Source organism: Nycticebus coucang, chromosome X, assembly GCF_027406575.1.
Source record: "Nycticebus coucang isolate mNycCou1 chromosome X, mNycCou1.pri, whole genome shotgun sequence".
NCBI classification, from domain to species: Eukaryota; Metazoa; Chordata; class Mammalia; order Primates; family Lorisidae; genus Nycticebus; species Nycticebus coucang.
The window spans coordinates 158,564,782-158,577,706 of NC_069804.1; positions in this window are offsets into that span (position 1 = coordinate 158,564,782).

The window sequence follows — 12,925 nt, forward strand, 5'->3', positions numbered from 1 at the left end:
TTCTCTAGAGATTGATGTTTTTCTACCTCAGTGATGTAACTACCAAATAGTAACATCAATAAAATAACTCTCTGCGTCAGTCCTGGCCCTCATTTCATGCTCTGACCATGAAGGCCAAATATGATTTGCTATCTGGCCTGCATTTTATCTGAATTGTCAACATTTAGTAAGGATCTTTTAGGGGAATTTCTTCTGTCCAAAAAGGCATAACAGATTCCAAACATGGGCTTTACATGTCTCCTTCAGATGTAAATGTGGGGGTCTTAGCTTGTTACCAGTATGGTTGTATTACGGATTGTTTCTTTAGAGATGGGGATAGATTTTCACTGTGCCATTCCTTCTACTATTTAGTCTCCTCATCTCCACATTTTGACCTGATGATAGGTTCAATTGATTTCTATAAACAGTTTTCTAAGGGCAAATTTAACTGCCTATGATGAGGACCAGTGCCCGAAAAATACCCTCATCAGTGCAGGGATCTAAATACTGATATAACTAAACTATGTGCGAAATCCAAGGAGTAGAGGGAGCTGACATATTGGTGTGGAGAAGCAGATACTTCCTTGGGAACTTTTAACTTCCATAGGCCTGGGAAATACCACTATGGTGGTGACTAAGTTTATACTATTAGGGTTTGGTGACCTCAAGGAATTGAGTCCCTTGCTCTTGTTTGGAGTTTTCTACCTAACCATCATTTCTGGAAATCTTCTACTTGTGGTTCTGGTGAGTACTGAAAAGGGACTCCAGACTCTAGTGTGCTTTGTTTTAGTGAGCTTCTCGTGCCTGGAGGTCTTTTATACATCCTACACTCTACCCAGGATGGTAGGAGACCTGTTGAAAGACAACAGCCATTTCCATGGGAGGTGGTATTATTCAGCTTTACCTTTTTGGGGCCCTGGGTAGCATTGAATGTTACCTATTGGAAATGATGTAATATGACCAATACTTGGCTGTCTATTGGCCCTTGCGCTATCAAACATTAATGCATGGACTCCTGTGTGGGGGGCTAATAATTGGCTCATGGGTTAATGGCTTCACAGTGACAGCTGTATTCCAGGCTGCTATGCTATCCAGCTTGATCTTCTGTGGGCATGGGAGGGATCATTTCTTTTGTGACTTGAAACCTCTTCAAAAGCGCTCCTGCTCAGATCCCTTTTGGCTAACTGGTTCTGCATGTGTCTAACAGTATCGGAGATCCTGACCCCTTTTCAACTATCCTAACCTCCTATTGGATTCTTTTGTGGTCTTGCATATAGCATCCTTGGCTGGCAGAAGGAAGGCATTCTCCACTTGCTCCTCTCATCTAGTGTTGTGACTTTGCTCTGTGGGGCCTTAATCCTGATTTATGCTATACCCTTGGCTGGGCATGTGCCAGCTCTCAATAAAACCTTCTCCTTGCACTGTATGTTGTCACTCACACGTGTAATCCCCCTATCTAAAGCCTCAAAAACAAAGATATCAAGGAGGCTTCGAAGAAACTGAAGATTTGATCCTGTAAGGATAAGCTCTATATAACCAACAAAAAATGATGCCAGTCTGAAGAAGGTCAAGGTGCTGTTTTCATCCTCAAGTCTGTCTTGTTAAAAAAAACAAAAGAAACTTTTATAACCCCAATTCTTCACTAATCCCCAAATCTTCTGATTTTAGGGTGAGGGTTGGTCCCAGTCTCCTTGAAATGACATAGTTTTTCTTGAGAATACATCTTACTTCAAGAGTAAAGATGTATTTTAAGCATATCTTACTGCAAGAGTAAAGATGTATTTCCTAGTTAATGGGAGAGAAACCATTCTGGGATAGGCAATAAATAATCGCTGCATACAATGCCCCCCAAAGCTCAATTTTAGAAGAATTTGGTAAGCATGCTTCAGTTGTGCCCAATTTCCTTTGTTAAAAAAGTAAATAAGACTTGGAGATTAGGATTCAGAAGAGGAGTGATGACTATATCACCCCTATAATAATGGGGAAGCTCCCTAAATGAAGAAGTCGTGCTTATTTCTTTCAACACTTGGACTAAGGTCTGGCTGTGTGGCTGAATGTGTTAAATGGCTAATAATAACACTGTACCTCTACATGGCTTGGGATTAAAAAGATAGACTCTAATAGAATATAGGGAAACTCACTAGTATACTAGTTTTGAAGAAATATGCAGTAAGCACTTACAGCAATTTGTTAGCCACATGGATTGCCTCAAGCCACTTTTGTGCAGATTGCATTTTCTCTAGCACTTACAGCTACCACTGTGTTTTTATTTCTTTCTTTCTATTCCTCTTCCAGATCCTCCTTCTGCTGTGTACTTGGATTTGTTTGTTGGCCTCACTTGTGTGTCTATTATATTCCTTTTACCAGCTACCTAACATTATCAACTGGTATAGTCAAGCTACACTCCAAAAGAGAGGGAAAGCAAAAAGATTCTGCTCTGTAAAAGGAGACAATACACGTATTCATTTATTCAGTAAAAGATATCTATTGAGAGCCTCGTATTATCCAGGCATTGTGCTAGGTGCTAGGAGTAGAATAGTGAACAATGTAGACACAGCTTTCAACCTCAAAGATAGTACAGTCTGGCAGCCTGGGTGGTTCAAATTTCTCAAAATTTATATTTTTACATTGTTTATGTAATACTTGGATCTTGAAAGAATCTTGTCTGAAGAGGATCTCTTTGTGTCAAATCCCAATATTTTTTATTTACATTAATTTTAAAAGTAATTATATAATTAATGCAAAACAATGTAATGTAACAATCTAACAAAACTTTTGGTAGGACACACGAGCAAACAAAAGTGCTCAGAATGTCCCTTCTTTAGCTACATCCAACCCATTCTGTCTTTTAAGACCCAACTCCAGTCTTATATTCTCTTAGAATATAAGAGAATGTCCTATTTAGAACCCTCAATGTCCTATTTATGTCATTTCTCCCCCTGATAAGTACTCTATTCTTCTTCATTTCATATGTAGCAGGCAGGGCTCTGCATGTTTTATGTATGTGCCCTATCTTCCCATGAGATTGTAAGCCCTTCAAAGCAGGGGAAGAAGATAATTTCTAACTGTACCCTCAAGTACCCAGCAAAGTGTCCTGCACACAGTAGATGTTTGATACCCATTTTGACAGGATAAAATCCAGCATGGGATTCAAGGCCTTCCATGACCCAGCAACTGGCCCCTTCTCCAATCTCATCCCCCCACCAGGCTCGATCTCACTGTTTTCCATGTCACACCTGTGCATCTTTAGGCATGCCCTTTATCTAGAAAATCTTGCCCATATTTATATTTCACCTGGATAATGTCCCTTCAACTTTTAATACTCAGTTCCATCATCCTCTCCAGGAAACCTTGCTTGATTATTTTCTCCTTTCCAATACATTGAACCATGTTATGTTCTCCTGTGTTTCCACTGGAGTCATTGTAGACCTAGATTTAACAGATCATGCAGAGATCCTAGGTGTTTTCAGTGCCTAGAAGATTGCTTGGGATATAGCAGCCACTCAGTAAATATTCTTTGAGTAAATGGCTCAATGGTTACACGTCTTTCTCTCTTACTTAACTATTATTTCCTTTACTACAAGTGCCGCCTATATCCTGAAAATCCCTCCATAATTTAATACTGTGATAAATGTTGTGAAGGAAAAGTACAGGCTGCTAGGAGTCCATATAACAAGGATACCTAACTTCGATTAGGCTGGTAATATCAGAGATAGGACATTTGAAAGATAAACAGGAATAATACAAGGAAAGATAGATTATAATGTGGAGTGGGGTAGTGGAGGATTTCAGTAGAGGGACTAGCTAGCAACAAGGTCTGCAGTGGTAAAGACCTTGGAGTGTTTGGGAACCCAAAAAAGGGTTCAATATATGAATGTAGTGATCAGTAGAGAGAGCATCATAGATGGAGCTGAAAGGTAGGCAGGAACCAGATAATGCAGGGCTTCACTTGATTTCTTCAATAGTGTGATGGGAATTTTTGAACAGTGTTTGTGTTTTAAGATCACTGTGGTTGCTATGTGGAGAATAACTTTTGACATTAGAAGGCTAATAGATGTTGCAAAATAAATTACAACACTATTCCAATGTTAAATATGAGAGAGACCCTATGAGAGTAGTGTCAGAGATGGAGAGAAATGAATTAAACTCAAAATATTCAGAAATAGAATTGATAGAGTTCAGTGACGGTTTATAGAGGGAAGCATCCATAATAAATTTCTGATTATTGATTTGTGTATTGAATATGTGCCATGCCACTCACTGAGATAGGAGGACCCTGGAATAGGGTCAGGTTTGGGGAAGAGGAGAAATGATGAGGTCAATTTTGTACAAGAGTATTCTGATATGGCAGCAGATTTCAAATGAGTAGTTAAATATGGTGCTCTGGAACTCAGAAGAGATACCTGGGCTAGAAATACAAACTTGGAAGCCATCAGAATATCGGAAGCATTTAAAACCTAAAAAGTGGATAAAGTTATGTAGAAAAGAGTTTAGAGGAAGAAGAGAGCCCAGAATGCACTCCTGGGAATCCCATTATTTAGAGATCATATAGAGGAGGAATAGCCAGCAAGTGAGGAGGAGATGGAGGGGTAGGAGAACAACCATGAGTACATACATTCATGCGGGTAGAGAGAATAGAATGTTTTAAGATCAAGAGCCAGATAAATTCTGATGTAGGCTGTTGAGGGAGGAGTAAACTGAGAACAGAGAAGAGTCTATTGTATCTGATAACATGGAGGATATTGATGACCTCAGTCAATACACTTTTGAGAGTGCTAAGTGCAGAAACCATATAGGAATGAGATACAGGAATGAATAAATGGTGAAGAAGAGAAGACACCATGTGTAGATCATTCTTTGGAGAAGACTGGTTCTGACAAGAAATAGACTTGGTGAAAGTTGGAACATAAACATATTAAAGGAAGATACTTGTTTTACAGTGTAAAATGATAGTTAATGTTTGAATACTATTAGGAAGAAGGATCCTTTAGAGAGGGAGAAGTTAAAGATGCAGTGGACTAGCAGGATATACTCCCTGCAAAGGCAGGAAAGTCCAAGGTCCAGAGCAGACGCGAAGAGAGTAGCCTCTGATCAAAGGAGTGACAGACTGTAATAAATATGTACTGAATACCTACTATGTTCTTGGTTTTGTTCCAAGTACACGGGCTACAACAACGAGTAAATCATGATTTCTCCCACATGGAGCTCACAGTCTGATGAGAAAGGCAATCAAATAGACTATTATAATTAGGTTGATTAATGCTATGTATCATAAGTGCAGAGTCCTGTGGAACAATGGGAAGAGGCATTATCATGGATTGAATTGTATCCCCCAAATAAAGATATGTTGCAGTCCTAATTCTTAGTGTCTCAAAACACAATTTTATTTGCAATAGAGTCTTTTTCATTATGTATTACATTTTAATTTCAGATTAATACGAGGGTACAAGTGATTAGGTTTCACTGTTTGCATTTGTTAGGCAAAGTTCAAGTTGTACTTGAGCCCTTCACCCAGGAGATGTGCTGTATACTCTTACATTGTGCCCGTTAGCTGAGAGCTTACCAATCCCCCTCCCTACTCCCTCTTCCCTTTGTCTCCTCTCTCTTCCATCCACTTGGATTTAATTTTGTTTTTCTGTCATGTGGGAGTGTAGTTGTTTATCTATTAGTGTTGCATACATTGGATACTTACTTTTCCATTCTTCTGATACTTTACTAAGAAGAATGTTTTTCAGCTTTATCCAGGTAAATACAAAAGATGTAAAGTCTTCATCTTTTTATGGCTGAATAGTATTCCATGGTTTACATATACCAGAGTTTATTAATCTATTCATGAGTTGATGGGCACTTGGGTTGATTCCATATCTTGGCGATTGTGAATTGAGCTGTGATGAACATTTCTAGTTCATAAATGACCCTATGGTAGAATGATGTTTTTTCTTCTGGGTAGATACCTAGTAATGGAATTGCAGGATCAAATGGAAGGTCTACTTTTAGCTCTTTGAGGATTCTCCATACTTCTTTTCATAGAGGTTCTATTACTTTGCAAACCCACTCACAGGGTAAAAGTGTTCTCTTCTCTCCACATCCACACCAGAATCTGCAGATGTGGGACTTTGTGATGTGGGCTATTCTCACTGAGGTTAGGTGATATTTCAGGGTAGTTTTGATTTGAATTTCTCTGACGATTAGGAATGATGAACATTTTTTCTTTCTTTTTATTTTTTTGCCATTTGTGTATCTTCTTAGAAGGTTCTGTTCATATATCTTGCCCACTTATAAATGAGATTGTTCTTTTCTTGTTGATTTGAGTTCTGTGTAGATACTAGTTATCAGTCCTTTGTCAGGTTTGTAGCACATAAAGACCTTCTCCCATTCTAAAGGTTATCTGTGTGCTTTAGTTGTTGTAGCCTTAGCTCTGCAGAAGCTTTTTAGTTTGATCATGTCCCACTCATTTATTTTTCTGTTGCTGCAATTGCCAACGGGGGTCTTCATAAAATGTTTTATCAAACCTACGTTGTTAAGAGTTTTTCCTCATACTTAGAGAATTCTTATTGTTTTGCATCTTAAATTTAAGTCTTTTATCCAGTGAGAGTCAATTTTTGTAAGTGGTGAGAGGTGCAAGTCCAGTTTCAGTATTCTACATGTGGCTAACCAGTTCTCCCAGCACCGTTTATTGACTAGGGATTCTTTTCTCCAGTGTATAGTTTTGTCTGGTTTATTAAAGATCAGATTGTGATACATGGCCAGGTTCCTTTCTAGGTTACCTATTCTATTCTATAGATCTATATCTCTATTTTTGTACCAGAACCATGCTTTGAACACTGTAGACTTGTAGCATAACCTGAAGTCTGTTAATGTGATGCCTCCAGATTTGTTTTAATTCTTAGAATTGCATTGGCTATTTTTTTTCTTTTCTGATTCCATATGAAATGAAATGCTATCTTCTTCAGGTTCCTCAAAGTATGATGTTGGTACTTTGATGGGGATTGCATAACATCTATAGATCACTTTCAGTAGTAGGGACATTTTAATAATATTGGCTCTTCCCAGCCATAAATATGATGTGTTCTTCCATCTGATAACATTCTCTGCTATTTCTTTTCTCAGGGTTTCATAGTTCCCTCTGCAAAGATCCTTTATGTCCTTTGCTAGGTATATTCCCAGGTTTTTAATTTTCTTTGAAGCTACTGTGAAGCTATTGTATTGTGTCTGTGATTTTATTCTCAGCTTGACTATTATTGGCATATGTGTAGATTACTGATTTGTAGACACTGATTTTGTATCCCAAGATGTTACTGTATTCCTTGATCAATTCCAGGAGCCTTGTGGTTGATTCCCTGAGGTTTTCTATGCATATGATCATACCATCAGCAGAGTGAGAGTTTGACCTCTTCCCCATTTGAACACCCTTGATATCCTTCTCTTGCCTAATTGCATTGGCTAGAACTTCTAGCACTATCTTGAATAACACTGGTGACAATGGGCATGCTTGTTTTGGTTTTCCAGTTCTGAGTGAAAATGCTTTCAGTTTTATGCCATTCAATATGATATTGGCTGTTGGTTTATTGTAGATGGGCTCTATCAGTTTTAAAAATGTCCCATCTATGCCTATTTTTCTTAAGTGTTCTTGTATGAAAAGGAAAATTCTGTCAAATGATTTTTCTCTATCTATTGAGAAGGTCATATGGTCTTTGTTTCTGCTTATATTTATGTGGTGAATTACATTTATGGATTTACCTAAGTTTTACTAACCTTGCATCTCTGGGATGATGCCCGCCTCATCACAATGTATAATTTTTGTAATGTGTATCCGTATTCTCCTTGCTAGGAATTTTTTGTTTATTTTTGCATCAATATTTATTGATGATATTGGTCTATAGTTTTCCTTTTTGTGGGGTCCTTTCCTAGTTTTGATATTAGAGTGATTTTTTTTCATAGAATGGGTTTGGAGGATTCCTTCATTCTTTATGTTTTGGAATATATTCTGCAATATGTTCTCTTTGAAGGCTTGGTAGAATTCTGGTGTGAAATCATCTGGTCCAGGGTTTTTCTTTTTTGGAAGATTTTGTATTGTTGATTTAATTTCGATGCTTGATATTGGTCTGTTCAAAATTTCAAATTCTTTCTGGTTGAGTTTTGGGAGGTGGTATGATTTCAGGTACTGGTCCATTTCCTCCATATTTTCAAATTTTTGGGCATAAGGTTTTTTTGTAGTAATCAGTGATGATCTTTTGTATCTCACTGATATCTCTTACTATTTTCCCTTCTTTGTTTTTGATTGAGATTATTAGATGTCTTAACTTGTCTATTTCTAGTTAATCTGGTCAAGAGTTTATCAATTTTATCAATCATTTCTATCATTTCTAAGAACCAACTTTTTGTTTTGTTAATCTTCTGAATGGTTTTTATGTTCTCAATTTTATTTAATTCTGATTTAATTTGGTTATTTCTTTTCTTCTACTAAGTTTGGGACTAGATTGCTCTTCATTTTTCATCTTTGGGAGATACTTCATTAGGTTGTTGATGGATATTTTGTTTTTTGAATGTGGGCATTTAATGTGATAAAATTCCCTCTTAGGACTGCCTTTGAAGCATCCCACAGGTTTTGATAGCTTGTGAATTCATTATTATTTTGTTCAAGAAATACCATGATTTCCTTCTTTATCTCCTTTTTGACTCAGCTGTCATTTGCCATAAGGTTTAGTTTCCATGAATTTATGTGGGGATGATGATTTTTGTTGGGGTTAAGTTCTACTTTTACTCTATGGTGTTCAGAAAAGATACAAGGTATTATTTCTATTCTTTTAAATTTGGTGAGATTTGACTTGTGCCCTAAGATGCGATCAACTTTGTAGTATGATCAATGGACTCATGAGTAGAACATGTACTCAATTTTATTCAGATGGAATGTTAAGCCCATTTATTCTAAAGTCATGTTTAAATCCATTGCTTATTTGTTTAGTTTCTTTTTGAAGACTCTGTCTAATTCTGTGGAGGAGTGTTGAAGTCCCAAGTTATTATGGTGTTGTAGGATATCATATTTTTCATATCAGTCAGGATTTGTTTTAAATATCTGGAAGCATTTAAATTAGGTGCATATATATTTAGGATTGAAATGTCTTCTTGTTGTATCGGTCCCTTGACCTGTATATAGTGTCATCTTGGTCTTTCTTTAAATCCAATTGTATCTGCAACCTCTGCTTTCTTTTGTTTTCCATTTGCTTGAAATATTGTTTTTCAACTCTTCACTCTCAGTCTTGTTTTGTCCTTAGAGATTAAATATGTTTCCAGAAGACAACATATAGATGGTGTGTGCTTTTTTTTTTTTTATCCAGTCAGCCAGCTTGTGCCTCTTCAGTGGAGAATTCAAGCCATCCATATTTGTTTAGAAAATTGATAGGTATGGTCGAGTTTTTTTTTTCTTTTTTCCTTCTTTCTTTCTTTTTTTTTTTTTTTTAGAGACAGTCTCACTTTGTCACCCTTGGTAGGGTGCTGTGGCATCACAGCTCACAGCAACCTCCAGCTCTTGGGCTTAGGCTATTCTCTTGCTTCAGCCTCCTGAGTAGCACCTGCCATAATGCCTGGCTATATTTTGTTGCAGTTTGGCCAGGGCCAGGTTCGAACCTTACATTCTTGGTATATGGGGCCAGTGCTCTACTCACTGAGCCACAGGCGCCACCCAGTGTGGTGGAGTTTTATTCATCTTATTTTGTGGAAATGTGTTGCTTAGTTTTATCACTTGCACCGTTGTGGAAGCTAGGCTTTGTTTTTTAGTTTCTTGGCATCTTTACTTGGGTGGTGGTCCACTATGGTGGTCAGTATGAAGAAAAGTTCTGAGTACTTTCTGCAAAGCTGGTCTTGTGGCAAAATTCTTCAATGTTTACCTGTCAGCAAAAGATTTTATTTCTCTGTTGAATATGAAAATTAATTTTGGCAGAATATAGAATCCTGGACCAACAATTATTTTGTTTAAGAGGATTAAAGGCAGATGACCACCCTCTTCTAGTTTCAGATCTTTCAGTGAAAAGTCCACTGTCACCTGATACTTTTCCCCTTGTAGCTAAGGCGTTGTTTAGGCTTGGCTGCTTGCGGAATTTTCTCTTTCATTTTGACTTTGTCCAAGTTAATTACAATGTGTCTAGGAGATGCTTTGTTTGAATTGAGTCATGCTTAGGTTCTGAAACTATCTACCCTGTTTTCCCGAAAATAAGACAGTGTCTTATTTTAAGGTTTGCTCCCAAAGATGCACTAGGTCTTATTTTCAGGGGACATCTTATCTTTCCTGTAAGTAGGTCTTATTTTCAGAGGATGTCTTATTTTGGGGGAAACAGGGTAGAATCTGAATTTCTCTGTCTCTTTCAATGCTCAGGAATTTTCCATCATAATGTCTCAGATTTGTGCCTTTAATGTATTTCTATCTCTCTCTCAGTGATAGGGCTGCCTTTACTCTTTCTTTTTTCTTCTTTGAGTGCTTGGGTTAGTTCAAAAGTCTTGACTTTGATTTCTGAGATTCTTTCTTCTCTATGTTCTACTCTATTACCGAGACTCACTGCTGTATTTTTATAATTCCTTGAGCTTTTCTCTATCTTTCCTAATAATATCCAGATCCTTGGTGACTTTGTCTTTAATGTCATGTTTTTGGACTCATTGTTATTTCTTTTTCTATTTTCTCCTCAATTCCATTCATCTTATTTGCCATCCATATTCTGGATTCTATTTCTGTCATTTCAACAAATTCTATATGAATGGTATTTTCAGCTTTATCTCCCTTGGAATCTCTTGGGGAAGTTGATCCTGATTTTTCACTTTGCCAGGATTCTTCTGCTGATTCTTCCCTATGTATCTTTTCATTTTAGTTATATATTTATTGTAATTTTTAAGCTGGAATGTTAGCTTTATCTCTAGTTTATCATTAGGAGATTATTTACTTGGCATCCCTCAGGCAGTGCTCAGAAGACTTGTTTAGAAACTAAAACTGTGGAGCTAAAATAAGATCCAGGGGGCCTTGGATAAGGGGCTTGCCACTGACTGATCAAATGAGCTACCGCTTACATCTGTGGCCCCTCCCACACACAGCCTCCCAAAGCTCCCTCTCAGGGCTGCAGAGTATGAGGGTCTCTGAGAACTGGACTTGATATCTCCAGTTTGGGTGGAGATAAGGCTGGAAGCAGGACCTCCAGGTGACAGTCCCAGACCAGGGGAGGCTCCCCAGTAGTCAGCCGAACTGTTCCAGCTTAAGTGTCAGCCTCACCCTCTAACAATTAACAGAACTGCATTTTCACCAGTTTCTGGGCTGCAACAGATTCAAAATGGCTGGGTGTGGGCAGCACCTGTGGCTCAAAGGAGAAGGGTGCTGGCCCCATATGCCAGAGGTGGTGGGTTTAAACCCAGTCCCAGCCAAATACTGCGCAAAAAAAAAAAAAAAAAAAAAAAAAGGCTGAGGTTTCACGTATTTGATAGGGGAAGGGCAATATGTGGCTTTCCCACCTGTGGGCAAAAACCTTCACAAAGCCATAGTCTTCCCCAAAGTCCTGACTTCGACTTTTCCCTGTGGTTGAGGGGGTGGAGATCCATGGCTTACGGTCTGCTTCCCGGGAATTTCCTAGAGCATGGTCACGGAAGCTAGAACCATCCCTCTCCAAGTCAGGAGGAGAGGTTGGTGCCACACCACCAGGAGGGGCCAACTGGGCACAGATGCTGGACAGTGCCCACTCCAGTGGGTAGGGAACTTCTCCCCTAGCAGGCAGGAGATTCTGTAGAGACCCCACCTTGCCAAGATTGGTGTAGTTGAGTCATTATTTCCTTCCTCAGTGGGGGGCAGGTCTCACTCAGTTCGCCAGGCCACACAATGCAGAGTTCCCCTCAGAGATCCTTCCAGACACTCTGGGGGGCTGAGCAGGGCCTGTTTCCCTTTCCTCCAGTGGCAGACTAAGAGTTCTGCCAGTTGCCTGTGACAGAGCAAGTGGCCTTTGTAGCCCTTGTTTCCTGGTTGCTATGGGGGCTGGGTAAGGTTCAAAGCTCCTTCACCTTTCTGGTGCCTGGAAGTGGGGCAGCCCCTTCAAACTGGTTGGGACAGGTTAGTACTCTGATTCTCTTGCTTTGGGACATAGGCCTCTGTAGGAGGCAGTCTGTCTGGCAATCAGAGAAAGATGCGGGATGAGTTGCGGCTGCAAAACTGCAAGGGAGCTGGAGCCAAAATTGCTCACTATTCTGCTAATGGGTGGAGGACCCAGAGAAGGATATTCCTAGGCACAGGAAAACTGGGTCTTTCTTACCTTGTGGCACTCTCCCATGGGGTGAGAGCTTCTGTGGTTTGCTGCTCTGAGAGTCCTCTGCCATTTCGTTGTGAACAAGAACTTGCTTCTTGGTTTCTTTGAATACATAGTGAGCTGCTTGAGGGCAGTGGCGATGTCCTGTTTACTGAGATAGATATGCCCAGTCTCCCTTACCCTTATACTCTCTGGGCTCCTCCAGTCTGGTCTGCTCCATAACTGTCCTCTCTAATCTTCCTTCCTCTTTCTTGTCTTCATCCTTGTAGTTGGTCTGGGGTTGCTGAGCACCTTGATTTCTTCTCACAATTTGCCCCCCAATTTCAACTATTCTGAGTTTGCTTCACTCCAATTTTCCTCCTTCTAGATGAGAGTTTCTGACCAAAGCTGCCTCTAGTTGGCCAACTTGCCCCATGTCCCCCTAGTGTCTGGAGGTAGAGTCTTTACAGAGGTGATTGAGTTAAAATGGAATCATTAGTGCGGGCCCTAATTCAATATAACTGGTGTTCTTATGAAAGGGGAAATTTGGACACAGACATCAGGCATTCACAGAGGGACAATGCCCTCTGAACATGAAAGTAGAGATTGTGGAGATGCATCTAAAAACCAAAAGACAGCAAAGACTGCCAACTGGCCACCAAAAGCTAGGAGAGAATCATGGAACAGATTCTTCT